Source organism: Canis lupus, chromosome 18 (genome assembly GCF_048164855.1).
Source record: "Canis lupus baileyi chromosome 18, mCanLup2.hap1, whole genome shotgun sequence".
Taxonomy (NCBI): Eukaryota; Metazoa; Chordata; class Mammalia; order Carnivora; family Canidae; genus Canis; species Canis lupus.
In genome coordinates, this window is record NC_132855.1 from 10963408 (window position 1) to 10989798 (window position 26391).

At 33.4% G+C, this 26391-nt stretch overlaps 1 long non-coding RNA gene across 1 annotated transcript in view; it reads left to right on the forward strand.

Moving 5' to 3' along the window:
* Positions 1 to 17342: 17342 nt before the first annotated feature.
* The window catches only part of LOC140609443 (uncharacterized), a 43757-nt gene continuing 34708 nt past the window's right edge, over positions 17343 to 26391 (forward strand). The window contains exon 1 of the long non-coding RNA XR_012011276.1: positions 17343 to 17635. This is a non-coding gene — a long non-coding RNA (uncharacterized lncRNA). The remainder of the gene's footprint in view (positions 17636 to 26391) is intronic.

A 26391-nucleotide genomic window follows, 5' to 3' on the forward strand; every position in this document is an offset into this window, starting at 1 on the left:
ATGATCACCTAGGTACATAATCACAAAGTAGCAACATTCATTCCTACTGAAGAACCTTCTAAGCACTATACAAATGCACTACTTCAATACTTTTGTCCAAGAAAATTAAGTCAAACTAGAAATTGGCACAGATGAAGATAAAATAGTTAATCCAGAGACAATGTATGAGAAGACTTAGGTTAACTCCCTAGAGAATTAACCAAGATCAATTTCAGGCTTCTGCAGAATGCATTAGAGATATGTCAGCCATCAGCAGATGCTTTTAAAATGAAAGGATTGTTCAAAAATGAGGAGTCTGTGTGATACTAAAAGGATGCCAAGTAACAACAGTATGTCCTAAAATTACAGATACTACTTTTATCTCAAGGGTGGGAGCAGTTGGCTTCCTGGAAGATCAGAGGTTTTATCAAAAACATTGTTTGAAAATTACGGGGGGAGAAAGAGAACAGTACAACATATTAATGTCCACCATATGACAAACCATATGCCATCTACATTCCTCAAACTGTATTTCCATTGGTAGAAGAATTAATGGAGAATATTACAGCACATTTTATTTAGAAAAACTTAAAGAATCAAAATTTCAGTTGTCACTATGGTTAGGATATCCCAATGAAGCAAAGCAATTTGATAAAAATCTACCATATTAAGCATCTTTTGAAAATCCTAAATACTTTATATCACTAAAAACAGGCTTTGTCATGGATCTTGAGCGATAATAGTGAGCTTTAAAACTAAAGGGAAAGGGTGCCCGGGTGGCTCAATCAGTTGAGCATCTATCTGCCTTTGGCTCAGATCCTGATCCCAGGGTTCTGGGATTGAATCCCACGTCTGGCTCCCTGCTCCATGGGGAGCCTGTTTCTCCCTCTGTCTCTGCTCTGTCTCTTATGAATGAGTAAATAAAATCTTTAAAAAATGATAAAAAAATAAAGGAAAAACCCACCAGAAAGCATGTCATCTACTTCGAGTTCTCATTTATTTCAAATTCTCACTGAATTAATTAAAAATTTAAACACCAGAGAAATATCTGTATTACCAATCTAAGCTAAGAAAGGGGACTGGCCATTCATTTTCCAAACACTTGGAATATTATATTAGTTTTCCACTGCTGTGTAAGAATTCACTACCAACTTAGTGGCTTCAAATAGCACCCATTTGCTCTTGTATGGTTATTGTAGAATGAGCCTAGCTAAATGACATTCTCTGCTTTCAGTCTCACAAAGCTAAAATTGAGGTGTCAGCTTGTCTTTATTCCTTTCTGGAGCCTGTGGGTTTTTTTCCAAGTTTATTCAGGTTGCTACCCTCCTATCCTGGATCCCTGACCTTCCCTAAAGGAAGTTTATAGAATTTCACTACCTGGCTCTCCCCTCCTTCTAGGTCAGCAGGAAAGCATCTCTCTGCTTCACCTACCTTTAAAGGGCTTGACTGATTAGTTAGTCTTATTCAGGTTAATCTTGCTTTTGATTAACTCGGAGCAGATCGGTTAGTAATGTTGTCATAAAGGGATATCTCATCATATTTACAGGTTTTGCCCACTCCAAAGAGGAGACATTTATAGGCTGTGTATACCAGGGAGTGGGAATCCTGGAGGACATCAAAGAATTTTTCCAACTACAGGTCTTACTGAAAAATGAAAGGCAGGTAAGACAACATTTAAGGAAGGACTCATCAGTCTTGGATCCACCGTATTTAAAATAAGTAGAAAGAACAAAGTAGTGGCACTCATTAGAAAATTTCGTCTGGCATGTAAGGAACCACATAGGAGAATGTCTTGTGGGGAGTCATCAAGAAGTGTACCATGTGCTAGAGCTCAAGTACATAGGGAGAGGGGATTCCCCAGGAAAGTCCGTTTTTTACATACAACTGGGGATCCATAAAGAGAGGCAGAACTGATAAAGATGGGCGACTTTAACACAGTCTTTCTTCGCTTAAGAACTGTCCACCATCACTTCTCCCATGACAATTCTAAGAACCCCAGAAATTTATTCCTTAACTTCATCAACAATTTCCTTGCTTTAACTTGTGCAATTACTCTGGCAAGGGAATGTATAAAAGTGATGATCCATCTTTGATCCATGTATTCGTTGGTGTATTATGCTGAGATTGCATGGGTGAATAAAGATGATTGCACACTAAGGTGAACTCTAAAATTTCCTTGTTTAACATATCTCTATAAATGTTTTACGCTTTAAGTTCAGAAAGATTCATTTTCATATTAAGCCTATTAAATGTGCCTGGCCCTTGAACAAGCTAAGATCCAATTAGGTATTTTAACTAACTGAATAAATAAACAGAATATCAGATCCCAATATATAAATGTATTATTAGGGCTTAACTAGAGAGACAACAAGATTTATAAGTAAATCTTATTCATATTAAAAACTTTCAATTACTTCCTTTGGAGAGGGAAAAAAAGAGCTTTTTAGCAATCATCTTATAAATTCCCTTTAGAAAGCAACTATTTGAATTGCTAATCATCTCATTTTTGTTTACAAATACTTCTGTAGAAAAATTAAAATAATAGAAGGATAATATAATAATCTTCTATTGCTTATATCATCACATTACAGAAATATGACTATAGTTTGCAATTATTAAAAATAACCTACTTCAAATTTCTCATTTGCTATACAAATTTAATATTTGAATAATGGTAAGTTCACCTAAGGAGATACTAAATTATCTAAAAATCAATAAAATATCTTAAACATGTTGATTCTATATTATTCTATAAGAATTATGATTTACTGGGGCACATGGGTAGCTCAGGTCATGATCACAGAGCTCCTGGATTGAGTCCCCACATAGGGCTCGCTGCTCAGTGAGAGTCTGCTTACTCTCTCTCCCTTTATCTCTCCCCCTGGCTCATGCCCTCTCCCTTTCTCAAATAGATAGAATATTTAAAAAATATTTTAAAAAGGAATTATGATTTACTATACCATTTGGATATGGTCTTGGGCGGTCTGACACAATGAAATGTCCACAGCAATGAAGAAAAACCCAAATTCTCCTAAGACTCTTCCAGTTTGGCCTTAGCATTCAATAGTTTTCGTGAGCAAGAAAAAAATAAATAGAAGAATTAGAAATCAGCACAATTGCAGACTTTAAGTAGTGGCATAAGGATATGTTCTGGGCAAATAAGCAAAATTTTGCCAAAGTTACCAATTCCCCAACCCTCTGGCCCCAGAGTTAATCCTGCCAATGCCATGGGAAAGAGGTGAAGCAGGGTCTGGGTCCTCAAACACTCTGGGTCTTGCTGAAAGAGTTGGACCATGAAACGTCCTCTCATGAAATAATACTGCTTATAGTAATTTGTCTACAATTTGTGGAATGACAATTCTGTAAGACATAGATAGGGTCCCAGGCCACAGTCCCTTTAATTCCCAAAGGTCATCTGATATCCTTCAGCGATGCCATGGAAAGATCATCAGTAGTAATCAATTGGAAAGATTATTCTTGACTTTATAGGAAGGCTCTATTTCATTTTCATTTCATTTTCTAAATAAGAATCTGTAAGACTTAGAGTCAACTCCTCTGAAGTATTAGATTCTTTTTTGTGGTTCTTTATTGAACTCATTTTCAAAAGGCTGTTTGATTTCTAAGCCAGTTTCTGTATGGTTGTTTTTACGTGCAATGATTTATCAGCTGCCATGTGCCCCTCCAATAAATTTAAAAACGGTTCCCCATAACAGGCAGAGCCTTATTTTTAACAGAAATAATTGAAAAGGCACCAGGGGCTCCTTGAGAGCTCTGACTGTGCCACTGCAAGAACACCATTTCCTGTATCAAGTTAATAAGAGAGCGGCATGAGAAATAGGTTCCAAGCAACATAATTTTTTTCAGGAGAACAAGTAGGTACCAGGTAATACTTAGAGAGTACTCTGTGATCTTTGGAAAAGTGGAAATATATTAAATGTCTTTCCCAACCAGGTCCAGTTGTTTACCAGCATCCTTTTAGGACTCCATCTGTTTGCTCATGATTCCAATTATCATAGAATAGCTAATGTACTGCCGCCGGAATTCCTTGTTTTATTATATAGTGACAACATTATCTGTCCTGATCAATCTACTGTTAATCCATGCTGATCTATGGGGCAATGAGAACTATCACAGTATGGGAACTGGGCTTCAAATAGCATTGCTATTACTTTAAAATACATGTATGTGCTTTTTATGACTCCTTTATTTCAGCTCTTCAAGTAGGCAAGCATATACTCTAAGTATGATGAGTTTATTTGAATGAAAATGTAATGTTTTGCAACAAACAAAACAAGATACTGAGTTTTTTTCTTGTATATTTAGCTACTTATGTAAAGAAAAATGTAGCCTTGAGACAACTGGTAATGGGGGCAGCAGGTATAAGCAAGACACAGGTAGTATAATTTCAAAGATGCAGCTCAGGGGCGCCTGGGTGGTTCAGTCCGTTAAGCATCTGACTCCTGATTTCAGCTCAGGGCAGGACCTCTGGGTCAAGATCTCAGGGTCCTGAGATGGAGCCCCAAGTCGGGCTTGGCACTGGGCATAGAGTTTGCTTAAGCTTCTCTCTCTCCCTCTTTCTCTACCTCTCTTTCTCTGCTTGCAAGTGCACATGCACTCACTCTCTCTCATAAACAAACCAAAAAAAAGTAAAAAAATAAATAAATAAATAAAACTGCAGTTTGAACAGCAATTATTTTTTTATTGATGCTTGCACATAAAAATATATAGATCTTAATTTGCTGAAGATTATGCCTGGTATCATTTATTCTGTCATTCTTGTTCTTCACTTTTCTTCCTTTCCCTCCACCTTCCTTTTCTCCCTTTATTCCTACCCATTTCACTGTAAAGCCTATTAGAGAGACAGAGAAGATTGTAAAATGAAAGTGTTAGTGAGAGTGAGAATAGGACCCTTTTTTCTTCCTCGGGCTGAATTGTGACTTCAGAGTGGCTTAGTAGAAAATCTGGGAATACCTTGTCCTAGTTTTCTAAGAAAATTGCTTTGGAACATTTTGTAAGACCAATTCATTAATAGTGGAGCTTATTAAGAAAAGACTTGGCTACCCTTAGTGCATATGCTTTTAAAAATACAAATGGAATGGTTTGTCTGGCTTTTTGGTCTGTTTTTTTTTTTTTTTTAACCAGATAAAACTGGTGAATTATAAAGTTTCTTTTCTTTGCTAATCTGTTTTTGTACAAACAACTTCAGTAAAAATGGCTTACTGAAGATATCATAGTTATAACATGTCCATTGGGGTTCTGAGAATCAAAATTCTCTAAATATTTAATAGTAATCACCTCTGAAATTACACTATTTCAGAGATAAAATAGTGTTAGCTGTTGCAAATTGGACAGATGTACATTTTATTTTTAATAGCATTAAACATTTTATTTTGCTTCTTAATTGATAAATTTTGAGTGATTATTTAATTCCTTATAGTGATTGTCTGGATATTTTGTCACTCCTAAATTATTCATGCATTTTATGTACAAACAAGAAATGAAATGGATGACAAAAAGTATATTAAAAAGACTCCAAGTGACTTCTTGGATATGTGAATAGACAGCTGAATTAGTTTCTGACTATCACTATGATAAATGATGCTCTCATATCAAAGTCTTCAGGTCAAATAAACAAAATTCTGTTTGCTTCATTTCTTTTCACACTTTGGCTTCTATTTTTTAAGTCGTATGTTATATTATTAGAAGGAAAACTAAATCATTCCTTGGAATCTAAATTAATCAAGTTATAAAGTATATTTTTTTCATGACTTTTCCAGTACTCCTATATAGATTTAAAAGTATTGTTTTTTTACAAATTCACTTTTTATTAGTTATATTTATTAACTTTTTGCTGGTAATTCTCTTTATTATAGCAATAACAACAAAGTTCCTTTTCTTTTTCTTTTTTTTTTTTCCTTTTCTTTTTCTTACCAAGTTAAAGGTCTACTTATGCTATTTTTTTAAGAAGCTGTACTTAAGCTCAAATTCATAATAATTTGTTATTAGTTAAAACAATACTAGTACTAAAACAACCAATATATGCATATTTCATATAATCTATGTCTATGGAGGTCTCATGTGAGCCTCATAACAAATATGCAAAAGAACTAATTAGATATTATTGATATACTATTTTATGGATAAGAAAACAGATAATAAAAGGTAAATGTTATTTTTCTTAAGGCCACTGTGTTCAGAAAAAGAACACAAATGTATTTAGACTCAAAATATTCAGACTCAAAGTTTCAATATGCACTAGTCTCTGATAAGATCTGGAGACATAAGGATGAATGAGATATCTTGCCTTCCAGGACCCCACAAACTATTGTCACAGAATTATGCTTAGTGTTCTGTGGGTGGGAACAAATAGTAGGAGCTTTGAATTCATTTTCGTCTGGTCTGATAGGATTAATAAAAATTATCATCTTGTCTTGAAGACTAAATAAGAATTTACCACATAAAGTCTACAGAAGTGGGACAGGAAGATTCTGTCCCCAAAGAAAAAACAACGTGGTGCAGGAAGGGAAGCAGACCCAATTTCAGAATGATAGAAGAGGTGTGAAACAGAAAGTGTCAGTGGATAGGCTGGAAAGTTAAGGTAACTGAGGAATCTGAGTGATTGGGTTTTGATCTGGTATAAGTAACTATCGAAGGGTTTTGTTTTGTTTTGCTTGTTTTTGTTTGTTAGTGTGGTATACAATTTTTTTAGATAAATTTCTGGCAATGATGTGAAAATAGTTGAGTAAAATGTGAAATGAGCCTCAAGGCAGGGGGTCCAGTTAGCTGTTTGGAACAATTATCCAGTAAGAGATGATAAAGGTCTGCACTAGAATTGGATTGTAAAGGATAAATTTGAAGGACAGTAAGTGGTAGGAGTTTACAAATGATTGGATTTGGGGATGAGAGGCATGAAGGATTCAAGGTTGGCAGACTGATGGAAGATAATGAGATTCCCAATGGAATGGAGGAATACATGAAAAACCAGTTTTAGAAAAGATGTAATTTGGGGCCAAATTGGTGATGTTAACCAAGTTCTTGTGAATATAGACCTTCAGAATAGCAGGTGAAAGATTCACTATGTAGATTTTAGAAGTCCCCTGAATATTTGTGAACATTAAATATGATAATAAATTATATCTTTCAACAACATGACACATGAGATGGGCAATGAACAGAAAAAAGAAATCTAAAGAATACTAATAATTAAGTATCAGAGGGAAGATAAATTCAGAAAATAAGAGGAATAAATAATAAATAGCTGAGGTGTGTTATCAGGAGTAGTTTCAGGGAGAAAGGGTGATTATCAGCTATAAGTGCAGAAAGAGCTTCAGTAACTATAAGTGATATTAGGATTTGGTGATGGCTAGAACTTTTTTTTTCTTTCTTTTTTTTTTTTTTGGTAATAATTTGATTCAGAGATTTGTTCTTCCTCTGGATCTTCTGGGGAAATGTGGGGAAATGCTTCTTTTCACTAGTACTACAGAATCATGATTGTGTTTCCTTTATTAATCCTGCAATGAGGTCCAGAAAAAGACAATTAAGAAGATGAGGATTCCCTGGCCCCCTGATCGTAGACTTTTGCCTTGGCAGCCTCCATTCTCAGTTTGCATCCTTGAATGGAAGCATAGTACTTGGTAAACAACCTCCGACTGTAATTTTTAAAGCAAGCTCGTGAGACAGATGCAGTCTGTAATTCATCTCTGTATGAACTAAGGAATACATATACCAAAACACACTGCTCCAAGTACTCCTCTTGACTTTCGGTGACAAAGTTCTCCCTGCGTTTGCTTCTCCTAGGGAGGTTTTGCCATTCCATTAATACCTATTTCTGTTCTTGGTGGTCTATGTAGTGAATATACCACTACTCTTTCTTTATCGTATGGAACCAAAAACTCCTCTTGCAAATGGGGATCTCCCATCTGTTGAATTGTGGTGATAGGCAGAGCTCATAACTTCTGTTGAAGCTGACATTTCCAGCTACTTGCTTTCCCAATGTTCAGATGACTTGCCTGTTTTCTCCCCTTTTCTGCTCAGTTCTCTATCACAGGAAACAACGGCAGACTTCTGGAGAGGTTAGGTCAATAGAAGGCAGTGATGAGTGGTTAGAAGTAAGAGGAATGGAGAAGGTGGTAAAGGTATTGGTCCCCCGTATTCTGTCTCAGGTAGCATGTGTGTTGCATGTCCTCCATGAGTCTATCTTCTGGGACGCTTTCTTCCTCATGGTCCCAACATTCTCTAGGCATTCCTTTATTTGCTTTTGGTTCCAACTAAATCTCCCTCTCTTCTGGACTCTGGTGATACCCATTTCTTTTCTAACCCCAGGAGTGTTAGTAGCTTCCTCTTATTGCTAATCTCTGGATGGTTTTAACTGTTCTCCATTTGACTACTCAGCTCTTCCATCACTTGCATTACCAATCCACAGTGTTTTAAGACCAAATGGTTTCTTCATCTTACAAACTAGACTAGACCCTGCCTACTTCATTCAGCTTCCTTTGTAGCTGGGGTGCAGGTCTGTGTCTCAGGACTCATCAATGATATACACTTAATATGGAATTTGGAAAGATTGCTGTTGCCATGATAGAGAACTGGACCACAGAGAACACTTTTTGGCTGTTCTACAGGGCTTAAGGTGGGTTACAGTGCTAGTGATGTTAGTTCTGGTGCCCATTGTCCCATCTCATTATTGTCAGAGGTACAAGTTGTAATGTCCAGTACTAAGTGGTAGCAGCATCATTTTGAAAGTGTGGTTGGGAGCACTGTTACCTCCCTACTAAGTTTCTCAGCCTTCTAGGACATTCTATACACAATGCTTTTAATATATTCTTTGCCTAAGACAAGACAACTAATTTCTCTTACTTGCCACTAAGAACACTGACTGAGACATACTGAATCCTAAGAGTTATAGTCTTGAAACCAAATAGAACAAGAAAAGAGAGATTTGTAAGGAACGAGCCTGATTCTGGCTAGCTCAGAAAGTTTCAATACAACTCTGCCTAACAACAATCCTTGAGTCCCAGATTTAGGGACTGCAATTTGGAATGTTCTAGGTCAGAAGGTGGAGCAGGTATAGTACAGGGATGTCTGTAAATCCCTCCAGATACTTAGTTCTTTTTTTTAGTTTATAGCACTGTTACCTAGATATGTGTATCTTCCTCCAAGGTTAGTTCAGTGGAATCTTAAGAGCTGGTTCAGCACTGCTCATTATCCAAAATGTCATCATAGTACCCATTCCCTGTAAGTCCTGCTGCAATTGATGATTGTTTATTTGATTGTCTCTCTGATGAGACAATGAGCTCCTTAACAATAAACACTGCATCACTCTGCTCCATATTCTAAGATCTAGTAGAGAACAGGAAACATATTCAGCTAATATTTACTGAACAAGTGAATGGATTCCAGAGAACCAGACTAAGAAACTAAATTTCTGTTCTGTTTTGTTTCTGCAAATAAAATCAGGAAATTTAGAACATAGTGTTTGGAGACAGTACACAATGTTATTTAGTTCTGCTCTTCTCCAACCTCCTCCAGATTTCCTCCCTCATATCTCTTTATAATATTCCTCTGTGATTGTTCACTGAAATGTGATCTCCAGGAAAGCTTCCTTGTAAAATGCCAGTTATTCCTTCCTCTGTGGTACAATTTAATTTTGCATTTATGTGGATTATAAGAATTACTATATTGCACTGCAGCCATTTGACTAATTGTCTCTAGCATCATTAGATGTGGACTATTTCAGTGATCAGAACCATGGTACAGAAACTACACCGAACCTTTACATGATATCAGGGACATCTAAAGACCATATAAAGGTTTTTTATAGATTACTTGGAGGGATTCAATGAAACTAATTTTTTAATGTATGTAAAATTTCCTGCAGACACATGCACTTTTTCTTTTTTTTTTTTTTAAGATTTTTATTTATTCATGAGAGACACACAGAGAGAAAGAGGCAGAGACACAGTTAGAGGGAGAAGCAGGCTCCTTGTCTCCAGGATCACACCCTGGGCTGAAGGCGTAGCTAAACCACTGGGTCACCTGGGCTGCCCAAACTTTTTCAAAAGAAAAGTCCATAGGTGCTTGAAAATGTTTGTTGAACTTAATTGGATCAAACTGTACATTAAACATATTTTTATCTTACAGTATTTTATTTTTTTCTAATATAAACTGCAATACATTACAAGATCATGAAATCTGATATAGTGCTATTTCTAGACACTCTTTTCATAATAAAATATAAAAAGCTGGGATACAGCAAGAAAAGGATAAAGAGAAAATAACTTTTTCTCTAGAGAATGAATGTTCTAGTCTATTTCCTTTTCCTCTAGTAGGCAAGAGACTTCTCGATACTCTCTGCTGAGATGTTACCTATTATGAAATGAGAAGGAAAAAACAAAGTAATATAAGAAAAAAAGATGTAATAGTTTTGGCTTGATTCCATTGAGGCATTAAAGTCACATCAATTAAATACTCAATTTAAAAATATGTTGCTGACTTTTCTCATCAGACTTTTTTTTTTCAGTCCACTGTCCTTTATTTGAAGTTCTTGAGGTCAAATGGATTTTAAAATACTAGAATTTTCTAAATTCTACATGCTAATGTAGAATTAATGCATTTTATTAAAAATGCATTTATTTAGTATATATTAAACAGCACCCTAGCAAAATCTGGGGTAGCATCCTAAGATCTAATACACTAATAATGCTATAAGAAACTATGGATATTCAAAGCAAGATGATAAATAAAGACTAAAAATAAGCTGGTGTCAAATTTTGAAGCCAAATAAATTAAATTAGGTCAGATTTTACTTCCCTCCTCCCAAAAAATCAAAAATTTTTGGATCTTGGAATTACAGGCTTCTATTTACCTTTCACAACCAGGCTCTTTAATATAAATTTTGCAGTTGACTTCTTTGTCTTAAACTGTATCAATTTCAGACTCATAATGGAGCTTAGGAAAAGTAATCACTGCCAATTTAACAGTAGGGGAAAAGTAAAAGGTATAGGGAATGTGAAGAAAAGAAACCCAAGCATATTAAAATATTATCTACTAAAAATAATTTAGAGTTTAGAATTTATGTATGTATGTCACATATATAAACACAAATACATGTATGCACACACCAAATGAACAACAACAACAAATACAGAACATTAAAAGTTACTTTGGATGCAAATGTGTATTAAAGCACGAATGAGAAAATATGGAGCAAAAATGGGAAATGGAACGAGATTGTCATGACCCTTTCCTGACCCCTTCCTGATGTTTATACTTCCCATAAGGAGATCATATATACACTCATGAAGCAGTTAAAAAAAATTAAAGGATCAAAACTTTCTGTTTATAGTGGTTTTTAGAAAATATCTGTTCAGTGTAGACTTAGTAGTTAGATTGTCTCTAGCAGAAACTTAAGGTGTAGTATTACAGGTAGGACATTCTAGTTAAAGCCTTTTCCCCTTTGTTTTTAACAAGAGGACTGCTCTCTAAATAATGTCCTTTTCAAAAATTGTTGGGAAGTGAGAGATAAGCAGTATAAGCATCCTATTAAAAAGTAATTTCCAATGACTAGAAGCAAAATATACTTAAGATAAAAATATGAAAAATAAAAAAGCATTATCTAATGCCTATCACTTACATAACTCAAAATGCTTTTTAAAAAATATTAATAGTACTGTAAACAGTAAGAGCCTCCTAAAGAACAAATTAATCAAAACATGGGAACCTAGTTCATTCATAGAATGTTTCATTATTACAAAAATGTGTGCCATCTATTAATTGTTATCAGTTATCATTTATAATAAAAATAAAACTTGCTTAGTCACACATTTATAAATCAGGTTTACATAAGGGAAGGGAAGGAAAAATAAAATGAGGAGAAAACAGAGAGGGAAGCAAACCATAAGAGACACTGAACTCTAGGAACCAAACTGAAGGTTGCTGGAGGGGAGGTAGGTTGAGGGAAGGGATAATTGAGTGATGGGCATTAAGGAGAGCACTTGATGTGATGGGCACTGGATGTTAAATGCAATGGATGAATCATTAAATTCTACCCCTGAAACTAATATGTTAACTAAATTGAATTTAAATAAATAATTTTTAAAAATTAAAAAAATAAATCAGGTTTAGCGAAGTCATTCTTGGTAATCATTCTTATGAAAGTATTTCAAACTCACAAATTACATATATAATAAAATTAATATATGTATATTATGTGTATGATATATAGTAATATATAAAGTTATATATATGCAATGTATATAATAATATACACCTATTCCTTCAATGGCATTATTCATCTGAACTCAAACTAGCAGCTAGTTCATGGGACATAATCAAATTCTACTTGCTCCTTACAGAGCAGTGACATATATCTGAAATGCTGGAGACCACATGTTCCACCAATAGATACAATATCCCTCCAAATATCCACTCTTCCTTGAAATATCTCACCATATTCTTTTATAATGAATTAGTAAAAGAAACCCCTATGGGGAAACAGCAGTACCTATCAGATCACTGATGTGATAGCTTGGGCAGTGACAGATGGCACATGTGCTTTACACATCCTCAGAGTAATATAATTATAATTGATGACTGTCATATCTTTCACATTTTCTCCAGGGAGTGTTGCTTTCCTCCTTTAAGTTCTTTTGTTTGTTCCAGTCTCTCTGTATCTTTTTACCTTTAAAATTCTCTGACTTTCCATTTCTCCTTAATTCCATACCTCTTGCTCTATCTGCCTGCCTTAGAAGTCCAGTCTAGAGCAAGTAATTAAAAAAGGATATTTAAATACAATGGTGTTAGAAAATAAATAAATTCAAGCATATAGACTTTTAAAATAACAGAATACTTGATTTAGAAACATTCTAAAATAATAGGCAGCTTACTAATTACTGTGATTGTTTATATACATTAATACATGTATAAATGTGTGAAAGACTTTAACTGAACTAATGTTCACCACAAGCAAATATTATTCATCTGACTTCCTTCATTGTTATGGTTAACAGTTCACATCAGTCATGTCCTATTGATCCGGCTAATACAAATTTCTATTAATAACAGTTGTATTAAATACTTTCAAGCTTGAAATAAAAATTAATACAGAGAGATAAATAGAGACTCAAGGAAAAGAAAGGAAGGAACAGGATGGCATTTATAAAGAAAAGGGCATCACAAAAATTGTTATTATATTTTATCATTTTGAAATCATAGTAAAATGCCACTGATGACTACATCCGTAAGTCTGGAAAACAGAAATATTAGGGAGCTTTTTGAAGTAAATTCATGTAATACTGAAACCCCTGAAAATTTCTCAGTGGAAATGGTTATGGAGAACTGGATGCTACAGTGGTTGCTCTTAACTGCCCCTCAATACGCACATACACATACATACAAACAATTTGAGGTGTCATTATACCATATTACAGCATATCAAGAAGCCATTCTTTGCTGGTTAATGAAAACAAATCACCGAATTGATCAATCAATTAATCAATTATCTATCTATCTATCTATCTATTTATTTATTTATTTATTTAGGGAGGAAGGGCAGAGGAAGAGGGAAAGACAATCTTAAGCAGGAACTGTGTAGAGTGTGGAGCCTGATGCAGGGCTCGATCTCAGGACCTTGAGATCATGACCTGAGCTGAAACCAGGAATAGATGGCTTAACTGACTTAGTCACCCAGGTGCCCCCAAACTTATCTTTTGTTATTATAAAATAATTTCTCTCTCTTCATAGAGTTTATATATATTCCCATGAAATTTCTATAGTAAGAATTCAAAAACGCAACAGATGACTCACTGATAAAAAATTGAAAAGAGAAGGTAAAGCATACTTTATGAAGGCATTAAAAAATACTAATCCAAATTAACAGAGTAATTTATATCTACCACTATCAGGTTCAACTATTTAAATAATACTTAAAATTTTTACAATTTCTATTATCAGGATTAGTTTCCTTACGTAAACTCACAGTTCTTATCCTAAGAAAAAGTTTCAATGTTAGTGTATATGGTTCACAGAAGTGATTTCTAACAATTCAGAGTTTGCATATAAATATGCATAGTATTCTAATGCTCCAGAAAAGGGAAGGTGAAAATAGAAAAATACCTATCAATATTCTTGATACAAATCTCCTTAGAACTACACATTATCTTACAAAATGATAAATGAACTGAAGTCTTGGGAAGGTTTATAGGCAGCTGAGGGGGTACACCACCACGGAAACTTAAAAGTTTGGGACGCCTGGTTGGCTCAGCCAGTTGAGTGTCTGCCTTTGGCTCCTGTCATGACCCTGGAATCCAAGATCAAGTCCCGTATCAGGCTCCCTGTGGGGAGACTGCCTCTCTCTCTGCCTGTGTCTCTGCCTCTCCTTCTGTGTCTCTCATGAATAAATAAATAAAATCTTTTTTTTTTTTTAAAGAAAGTTTAAAGTTAGTTTAACCATCATTATTTTAGAGTTCAGTTGTGGTCAGTGACATGTAGATTCCACACAAGTGCATGAAAATGAAGTGATGAAGTGATGTGGAATATGTAGATCAACTGTCATGAGAAAGCCCACTGAGGGGGAGGGGAAGATCACAGTCTCAATAAACAGTGACCCAAAAGGAGGGAACTTAAGAACAAATACAAACCTCCAAGTATTTGGACAAGTTATATAGGTCAAAGTTAACAGTATGTCGGATGAATGTAAATAGGCATCACTACCAGTAAGCAAATTTTATCCATTTAGCATAGGATTCTGAAGTCATAAAAAATGAATAGTAGGTATTGTCATTGTTGAATAAAATTATTCCTGATAATATGGAAAGTGAACTGAAGTTTTTTTAATTAGAATTTGTTGAAGCATGTTTCACTGTAAGAGATGAACTACAGTTGATCCTTGAAATGTATAGGGATTAGAGGGACCGACATATATTTTTTGACTCTTCCAAAACTTAAATACTAATAGCCTACTTTTGACTAGAGGCCTTACTGATAACATAAACAATTCATTAACCTGTATTTCATATAGATTATGTATTATATACTGCATCCTTAAAATAAAGTGAGCTAGAGAAAAAAATGTTAAGAAAGTCATAAGGATGAGAAAATACATTTACAGTACACTGTGCCGTATTTATTTTAAAAACCCACATTTGAATGGACTCCTGTAGTTCAAATCTACACTGTTCAAGGGTCAACTGTAGTATTTTTCCTTTAAATCTCTCTGCTGAACACCATGTACTTTGCACATTATCTTTTCCTAAAATTCTAAGTCCCTTTCTCTGATTTTTCCATATACCTTAAGTATTCACCTCCACTTTTCATACACCTTAAATGTTCATCTCCACTTTGAATGGCAACCATGACCCCACACCACTCCCTGTTTCTCATCTAGCAAACTCTGCCCTGCCATATATCTATGCCAAACATTTGAAGTCTTCCATAGGTTTATATTATAGAAACTACAGAAGAATATTCAAGATTGAACATTTGAAAAAGCTATACAGCTACTAAATATAATAAAGTTCATAAATGAAGCTAGCTCATTATTTCCTTCCTTCTCTAACAGCATCTTAATTTATCTTGGAGCTACTCCCACACAGCACGTTTCTTTCTCTTCCTTCACTCACAGATGTTGCATAGTTTTCCCTGTATTTCTAGGTTCTTACCCACTTCTCATATTCTCCCCTTTTAGAACCAGTATATTTTAAGGTTTGTTAACAGTTACAAGAGATATCAAGAATAATTCCACATTTGGATTAAATATCTTATGAATTTCAGCATCACCTTTTTGCAGGAAGGACCGACCGCTAAGGTCATTCTAGCAAAGATCTAATCATTTCATAAAGGAGAGCAGAAAAACTGCCCTCTCATATAATCTACTCACTAGAACTTCTATTTTCTTCATTCTTATCAGAAAAACCCTAGTGGGGGAGGTGATATATTATATCATGACCTACTTATTTTTTAACTGCAAGTTAGTATCTTTTAATCCCCTTTACCAGTTTTTCCCAGCTCTCCACCTTCTGCCTCTTGGCAATGACCAATCTGTTCTCTGTATCTATGAGCTTATTTTTATTTTTAGTTTTTTTAGATCATTCTTTTTATGGCTGAATAGTATTCCATTCCATATATATGTATATACATATACACACATACACACATACCACATCTTCTTTATCCATTCATCCATCCATAGCTACTTAGATTGTTTCCATATCCTTGGCTACTGTAAATAATGCTGCAATGAACATGGTACTGCATAATTACCAGAACTTCTTTTTTCCTCATTGTCATCAGAATGACCATTTAACAAACCTGAACCTAGCTAATTTTTTTAAAATATTTTTTTTTAATTATGGAGAGGAAAACAGGTTGCAAAGTTGGAAGCTACCAAAAAAAAAAAAAATCAGCACTGTTAACTTTATAAACTTCAAATGAGAAAACAGAATATAAAAATTTTTCAGGGATCTCTGGGTGGCGCAGCGGTTTAGCGCCTGCCTTTGGCCCAGGGCGCGATCCTGGAGACCCGGGATCGAAACCCACGTCGGGCTCCTGGTGCATGGAGCCTGCTTCTCCCTCCTCCCTCTGCCTATGTCTCTGCCTCTCTCTCTCTCTCTCTCTCTCTCTCTCTGTGTGTGATTATCATAAATAAATAAAAATTAAAAAAAAATTTTCATATCCTGAAGTGTTCCATGTTTAAAAAAACAATATATTTTTCTACCATAATAATTATTATTTTTATAATTGAAACTTTTAGTATTAAAAATCAGATATTCCAGTAAAGCTTAAATATCGTTGTTTTCACATATAACTAGATATTAATCACTCTAAAGTGTCTCTTAATTTTTCCATTAGTAGTATCATTTTTGGTTATTAAGTTAAAGTCACTCTTTTACATAAAATTGTTTAAGAGATTATTAAAATATGGGATGACCCATGTTCTTTATAAGTATAAGGAGCAAACAGAAAGAAAGACAGGATAAAGTATGCTTATAACATGAAAGAGTTGGAAATTATGAAGTGACTTGTGAGGGATTTTAAATCATACTATAAAAGGGAGCCTGGAGTTAAGAAAAAAATTCAAACTAGTTATCCTATTAGAGATACAGTACAGGATAAAATTGAAAATAGGGCAAATATTTTATTCTCAGCATGGTAACTAAAATTGTAGGCTGAAGTATATCTTACACACATGCTTCAAAGATAAATATTAATGAATAAAATAATATTTTATTCCATACTGGCAAATCAGAAAAAAAATCTACAATAGCAAATCAGCCTAGGTTTTTGTTGTTGCTGTTTTCTTTTGTTTGTCTGCTTTGTGACCTCAATAAAATTAGAACTCTCTGAGCAATTTTTCCTAGGCTCATAAGTTAAGTACTACTGGCATTCTCCAGGTTCACAGCATCCTGATCACACCAATGGATCTACAAGTCTTTCTTTTCTCACAGATGGGTAAAATTTCACTCTGTACTGGACCAACACAGCAATTTATTAATACCTTTCTTTTTTTAAAAAAGATTTTATTTATTTATTCATGAGAGACACAGAGAGAGAAGCAGAGACACAGGGAGAAGCAGGCTCCCCAAGGGGAGCCTGATGCGGAACTTGATTGCAGGACCCCAGGATCACAACCTGAGCCAAAGGCAGATGCTGAGCCACCCAGGTACCTGTTAATACCTTTCTAATGTACTTTACATATCATTTTAATTTTTTATATATTGATCACATGTCCTATCCCTTGATATTTCCAGTGCTAAGAACAGTGAATTTATTTATACTTAATTATTAAATAAGTTAGTATTTCTAATTGACCTCAAGTTCTGATTTATTTAAAAAATCAAAGTCTCTTCATTTATTGAATGAAGTTATGTGTAGGATTTTATGAGATCTCATGCAAAATGAATTCAGATTTATATTTCCTATTGTATATTCCTAAAAGGAAGCAACCTCAATGATAAGAACAGAGAAATTATTAAGAACAAGTGTCATTGCTTGAGCCAAGTAAGAAAAAAGGTCACAATCCCTCATCATTTACAATGTTGTCTGGAAATTATGTTACTATTAAGAAAACATTTATTTTTAAAGATACACTGCCTGGTATCAAAGTATGTCTGATCACAAGTGTTCATATTTTAGATGATAGTGTTCATATTTACATTCATCTCACTGATGAATTCCTAAAGTATCGTATAAAGCATTTTTTTTTAATTTAGGAGAATAAGAAAAATTTAAAAGTTTAAGGTGTTTGTTACCCTGCTGCTGTGTTTTATAGGGAATAAGTCATGATACTTGGATTAAGACATGGGATGAATGAAAATTTAAAATATCATTTTTAATCAATATCTTATCTTTATAATTCTTTTTGCCCAGTACAGAGCACAGTTTTTTGGCCACTGTAGGTACTTCTAAATATTTTAAAATTAAAATCTGTTTAGGGAGTATGAAAGGTTCATTTATTATAAATGGTCAGAGATGGAGCTTTTATAGATAGCCTATGTATCTCTATGACCTGGAAATATAATCATCTGAAAAAAAAATTAAACAATAACAATAAAAAATACTTTCCTGGGGGCCTGATTATCTACCAAAAGCCAACTTTTACATACTCTGGTCTGTGACTCTAGTGTTAAGAATATACAAACAATATCTTCCAGACTCTCTGGCAATAGGCATCACCTGAAGGTATGTTGACTTTCTTCCCATGGCTCAAAAAAACTGTTCATATTTCATCCCACATTAAAGACGAAAAGTTCCTTTAAGGGACTTTAAATGCTTTGCCTATTTTTGAACTTTATGTAAATGGAAATCTACTTTCTGTGTTTTATGTTTTGTTTCTTTAGTTAAATATTATGTCTAAAAGATTCATCAATTTTGCTTTAGATTATTTAGTCTATATTATTACTATTTCTATATACAACTTCTATAGATGAATATATCACAAATTATTTATTCAATGTAACATTGATAGTCATTTCAGTTGTGGCCAGTATTGGAATATTCCAAAGATAACTTTTGTAAGCATTTGTGTTCAGTGTTCTAAAGATATATATCCATAATTGTGAGTTATTAAAGATATATATCTATAATTATGAATAATTAAATCACAGAGTATGCATATCTTCAAGTGTTCTACATAATAGCACACTCTTCTACAAAGTGTACAAATTTGCACACCAACTCAGAAATACATGAAAGTTTTAATTGTGGGACACCTGGGTGGCTCAGCAGTTGAGCTTCTGCCTTTGGCTCAGAGCATGACCCTGGGATCCGGGATCAAGTCCCACATCGGGCTCCCTGCACGTCTCTGTTTCTCTCTGTGTGTCTCTCATGAATAAATAAGTAAAATCTTAAAAAAAAAAAAAAAAAAGAAAAAGAAAGTTTTAATTGCTCCATAAGCTCTATAAGACTTTCTAATTTTGGTCATATTTTTGTGTAGAGGTATCATATAGTTTTAATCTGCATTTCCAAAAATGTTAATAAGATTAAAAAACTTTTTAATCTTATATAAATAAGTAGCAAGTTCAAGAGGACTAAATATATTAGCATGTTTAGGATTCTTGACTTATCTAGGAAGAGATAAAAGTACTAACATCTGATAATTCAAAAATGTATGTTGTAATTTCTGCTATGCTAAAAGAAGATACAATTACTTGTCTGCTAGAGGAAAAAATAGAATGATAAAAATAATCAACTCAAAGTAACTAAAGAAAGGTGAGAAAAAGGAACATATTACAGATGGGGAAAATTTTAAAAATAGTACCATGGCAAATTTAGATTCTAAAGTCTCAATTATTCTATTAAATGTAAAATTCTATATATTCTAATTAAATGCAAACATATTAATAACAATTAAAATTTAGTGAAAAATAGTTTCAGGAGACATACAAAATGCATGGATTTATAATTTCAGAATGAAAGGATAGAAAAACATACACTACACATAAACTAACAAAATGAAAGCTGGTATAGCTATATTAATATTAGGGCAAAAGTTTTAAAGTAAAAAGGTAATAGGTATTTTAAAAATAAATTTTATAGTGATATAAAGTTTAATTCAACAAGTATATGTTTAATTCAACAAGTATATATAATATTTGTAAATTTGTATGAACCTAATAGCAAAGCTTTAAAACATAACAAAGCAAAAATAATAGAACTAAAAAGTGTATAAAGAATTTCACAATTATACAAGGTATTTTAACCCATGTTTCATCATAATTGATAGGACAATAATATGAATAGTAATAAACATAAATTTTGAGTAATATCTATTAATAAACTTCATCTAATCAACCTTCACCTAATTAATAACATAGAACATTGCTGGTAACATCCTCAAAACAAATTCACTGCAGAAGAAAATACTTTGCAGAACAGAACAATATCCAAACAAAATTCTCAAGTGAACGTTAAATATTTATCAGATCTTAGAGTATGCCTCACCAAAAATCAGGTCTCAAGAACTAATGTGTTGAAATCATCCTGAATAGCTTCTCCGGCCAATTGCAAAGTTAGTAATTTTAAAATCCTTACAAATGTGGATATAAGCAATGTAGTTCTAAATAATCTATTGGGTCAAAGAAGCCGTATAAGGAAGAATTAGGAAATAATTTTAATCAAATTATACTGTTTTCAATGTATGTAAGTGAAACCAGAATGGATATTTGATTTAAAAATAAAACTATAAAAATATTTTTGATGAATATGGATCTTTAAAATGAATATTATATTTGACAATACTACTAAATAAAGAATATAGATAAAATTATTTCTTTGATGTGATATTTCAGTTAAACAGGAAAATGTTCTTGTTACTAGGAGAACATATCTTGGGACACTTGGTTGGCTCAGTGGTTGAGTGTCTTCAGCTCAGGGTGTGATCCTGGGTTCTTGGGATTGTGTTCCACATTGGGCTCCCTGGAGCCTGCTTCTCCCTCTGCCTGTGTCTCTGCCTCTCTCTGTGTCTCTCATGAATAAATAAATAAATAAAATATTTAAAAAGAATAAAAAGGAGAACATATCTTTAACTATTTTCAGCAATCACTGTCATAATATCTAAAATTATTTTTAAATGTTTCAGAAAATACACACCTACCTACTGATGAAAGAGGATAAATAAGACAAAAAATTAACAATTTGTAAAGGTGTACATCTATTTCTTGATTTTTAAAATTTGCCTCTATATCCATAATTTTTCAAAATAAGATTCTGAGAAAAATTTTGAGGGATGAAGCTCAAGCTGTGCTCAGAGGCAAATATATAGCCTTCAAATGGACATACTGATAAAGAACAAAAAGTAAAAATCTCAATAATCAAATCAAGAATCTAAAGGAAGAAAAGCAAATTATACATAAGACACAATCGGATATCAATAATTTAGAATGCAAATATCCAAAAGACGGTACAAAGCCAAAGTATGGTTCTTTAAAAAGATTAATGAAAGTGAAAAACCCATGGCAATGCAGATAATACAAACGTAAAACGTAAAAAATAAACCACTTTACGAATATATAAGGGAGATATTTCTGTACATCTTACAGATGTTAATTAAGGTAATTTCTAAAGATATTCTACAGATAGCAAAAAATAATACTGTTTTGGCCTAAATTGTACCCCCAAATTCATATGTTGAAATCCTAATCCTCAATACCACAGAATGTGGCTTCATTTGGGGAAAAAAAAAAAGTCTTTGCAAATCTAACCAACTGAGGTTAGTTTACCCTAATTCAATACTATTGAAAGTTCTAATAGGAAAGCGAAGTTTGGACATATACTGACAGATACTGATAGAGGGAAAATGATGCAAAGAAACAGAGAGAATGCCATTTATAAGAAACAAGTGAGACTAGTAGCATCTTCTAGAGAGGCTTGGAACAGATGCTTTCCCAAAAGAAACTAATATTGGTAATATCTTGATTTTGAACCTTTAGCATCCAGAAATGTGAGACAATTTTGTATGTTAAGACACCAAATGGTGGTTTTTTGTTATGGCAGCCCTAGTAAATTAATACAGATTATATAAACATTTTTTGCCAATATATTTAAAATGTTGATAAAATAGGAGGGCCTCAGTGCCTGAGTCAGTCAAGCACCTAAATCTTGATTTCAGCTCAAGTCATGGTCTCAGAGTGAGATTAAGCCCTGTACTGGGCTCTGGGCTGAGCATGGAGCCTACTTAAGATTCTCCCTCTCCTTCTCCATGTGTCTCAGCCCCTTCTCTCTTTCTCTCTTACTCTGTGTCTCTCAAAAAAAAAAAAGTCATAAAAATTTAAATAAATAAAATATTGATAAAGTAGACAAATTCCAAGAAAGGTACATTAAAAAATAAAACAAAGATAAATATAAAATCAGATGTTTCATAATTTTAAGGAAAAGGAATCCATAAATAAAACCCTTCTCACAGAGACATTTCAAGATTTATCCATTCAATGGATCGCTTCAGTAATAAATTCTTCCAAATAGGTAAAACTTATACCAACATTACTCAAATTTTGGTTTTTCATATGTCATGTGATTTTTTTCCTCTAATATGCTGATATTATAATGTGACATGTGTATCAGGCTTGAATTACCAGGATAAATCCCTCTTTGTTGTACTATATTATTGTTTATATATTGTTCAATATGATTTGCTAATATTTTGCAAAGGATATTTACACCTAAAATTAATGAAGGACATTGGTTTGTAGTCTTTCTTTGTAATATCTTTGTTTTGTTTGGGTTTTGTCTTCAAAACTATTAACTGGAAAGTGTTCTCTCCCTTCCTACTATTTGACATGTTAATGTAGAAACAGTAATATTTCTTTGTTGAATGTTCATTAGAATTTTCCTGTGAAGCCATTTGGGCCTGAAGGTTAATTTATTGAAAGACTTTCAATTAATTAGATTTCTTTAATAGATATAAGACCATTCACATTATTCACAATTTACTCTTGAGTAAGATTGGCTAGTTTGTACCTTTGAAGGAATTTTTCCATTTCATCTAAGTTGAATTTATGGGCATAAAGCTAACTGCAATATTCTCTTATTATCCTTTTAATATCTATAGGATCTGTAGCACTCACTTCAAATTTGAAACTTTTGTGATTTCTCTCTTTTTTTCAGGATTAGTCTTGCTAGAAGTTCATTAATTTTTAATATATTTTTTAAGAAATAGCTTTTGGTTTTATTTGATTTCTCTATTTGTTTTCTGTTTTCAATTTCATTGTTTTCTTATTTTTATTATTTCCTTCTTCCAGCTTGCTTTAGAATTCAGGTTTATTTTCATTCTTCTCATTGTCCAAATGGTGGTCTCATCTTCTTTTTTCATGATCCCCTGTAGGTAAGTCAATGCTCACAAAATCTCCTCCCTTGTAAGCACCAGTATTTTCTCATATATGGTAGTTGCCTGCCTGATACCTTGGTTTTCTAATGAGTTCAGAAAGTTGTGGCTTTGCAGATTATCTGGAGTGCTCGTTTTTCCACCTTTCTACATCCTGGGTGGATGTCAGAAATGTCTTTCAAAAATATTTTTCTACATCCTTTTTAAATTGGATAATTTCTATTTATCTTCAGCTTCACTGACCCTTTTATTCATAATCATTATTCCATTATGATCAGTGATTTTTTAAAATTTCAAATATATTTTTCAATCCTAAAATCTTTGTGTTTTTTATGATTTCTTTTTTATAATTACCGATTTTCAGCTGAGATTTCCTATCCATTCATTCATTACAAGCACATTTTCCTTTACCATATTAAGCACAATTTATATTCTTTAATAATCCCACCATCTAAGATATCTAAGGCTGGACTCAGTTGATTTTCTTCTCCTTTGGGAATAGTCACATTTTCCTGGTGATGGTGGTGGTGGTTCTCTTTCTCCTTCTTGTTTATTGTCTTTATTCAATGATTTATGAATTAGGCAGTTTCCTCATCTAGCAAGTAGAAATAAGCTCCTCTGGGTTCTTCTTATATTAAGTAATTTTGGAATTTATTTTGGATACTGTGAAAATTGTGTGGTAGAAAATTTGGTATCATTATATTACACTAAAAGGCTTTAATCTATTTTTAGGAAATAATTCATTTGATTAGGCTTAAATTACAATTTCTGTCTCACCTGAAATAGGTAGCAACTAAGTTCTCAGGATGATTTTTTTTAACCTTTTAGCCAGGATGCTTACTGTGTTCTTTATGGATGAGGTAGAGACTTAGGTAGGGATTATACACAGAACACTACATTCTCTCCTTTCCAAGAGTCTCTTCTCACTCTCTAGCATAGGGCATGGGCTTTTTATTACAGCTTCAGCTGTCTTTCTCTGTGCTGTGAACAAGGCCCACTCTCACGCCCAAATCCACAAAAATGGGACTCAGCTATGCCCGTATCTTTCTTCAAGTTTCAACTTCCCGCAAAAATCTGCCTGCTTTTGTTCACTCCCTGGAGTCCTCCGTAGTTGTATTTCTTATTTTTTAGTTTGTTTCTTGCATTAGTCTAAGGTTTATTCATATTATATTTGGGACAATATTAGAGGTTTACCCTGCCAAATCATCACAGATCTTCACAGATTCTCTTTTTAATGTCATTTTCTATTTAACCCATCAGTTGCATTATAAAATCTGATGATAATCTCTTTTATTTCCAAATATTTTATTGCTTTTTCTTTTTCCTGTTATTCTTTTACATCTGGCCTGATAATTTTTTACAGTTTCTTATTTCCTTTTTGGTTAATGGTTTTTAAAGATTTTTTTTTAATTTTTTATTTATTTATCCATGAGAGACACAGAGAGAGCGAGAGAGAGGCAGAGACACAGGCAAAGAGAGAAGCAGGTTCCATGCAGGGAGCCCAATGTGGGACTTGATCTCTGGACTCCAGGATCAGGACTTGGGCTGAAGGTGGTGCTAAACCGCTAGAGCCACGGTTTATGGTTTTTAAATCTGTATTTTAATTCTTCAGGCCATTTAAAAACAATTGTTTTATATTCTATATTAAATAATTCCAATATCAAGATATAGAAATCTAAATACGTTGTTTGTTAATTTTGTTCATTTTCACTCATGGGGGCTTTATTCCTTATGTATTTGCTAAACTTTTTTATACACTCATATTAGGATTTTTTTAAGGGAGACTATTTGAATTCGCTTCTGTCAGATGTCTTCCAGTTTTATAACAGGTCTTCCTCAATTTTTCTGTTTAGAATTTTTTGGACCTTGAAATTAGAGTATATTTAGTATACAATTAATGTGGGGAAGGCCTATGGTTAGAAATTATCAGTACCAGTTTTTTCGGTTTCTCATTCTGAATGTACCCAAAATAGACATCCTGTTATCTTCTTTTGCTCACACATTTTTCTATCACCCCTTTGTTGACACTATAGATCTTTGAGGGTTCTTGCTTTATATGTGGGCCTAAATTCCAAACTTGTCATTTGTAAGAACCCCTAGATATATTAATTTTACCATAGCACCTTTATTTTCAAAAAAAAAAATTTAAGGATTTATTTATTTTAGAGAGGGGTGGGGAGAGGGAGAGATAGAAAGTATAGGAGGAAGAGGCAGAGGGAGAGGAGGAGAGAGTCTTAAGTAGACTCTGCAATGAGCACAGAATGCAGAACCTGACACAGGTCTCAATCTTGGGATCTTGAGATCAAGACCTGAGCCAAAACCAAGAGTTGGTTGCTTAATTGACTGCATCACCCAGGCACTTCTCACCACAGAGTCTTTAAAAGTCAAGCCAATAAATAAATAAACAAACAAACAAACTCAAGTCTAGCTCCTCGTAAAAGCAAATGTCCCATAGCAACCACAGATTCCATACCTGTTTACTATTTTGGTTATGTTTCCCAATTTGCTTAAACTCAGCTATTAATTTTATAGCTATTTGATTGAATTTTTCTGCACCTACATGGTCTATAATAATAGTATTTTTCAGAATATCTAGCACACCATATGAGAGAAGTCGTTCTATACTTAAAGAACTCAGGATTCTCTGTCTACTCTTTAAATTTAGTGTTTTCCTTCAAATTAATAGAAAATGTCATGAAACTAGATAAATGAGTCTTACTGCAAACTCTTGCTAACTCATCAATGATTTATTCATATCCAATTGATTGCCTCTTCTACTTTAAGTTCCCAATTCCTTTCAGCAGAAAATCCTGCCTACTATTATCTGAGGCCATCCAATATTGTTTATCGTTTCCATTTTTCTTCCTTAAAATATCTGTATTTTCATTTTCTCTCTTACCTTCAGTCTATAAGATTAATTCTGATATTTGTGCACTACTTTCAACCTTCCTATCATCTTCACAATCATTATGCTTTAATATTATTTTCACCATGCTTTTTAATATTCAGTCTTTCCATGCTATCTCGCTGAGCACTACAGTTTTCACTCTCTTAAATCTCTTTTTTTCACCAAGTTTTTAAATTCCAGCTAGTTAACA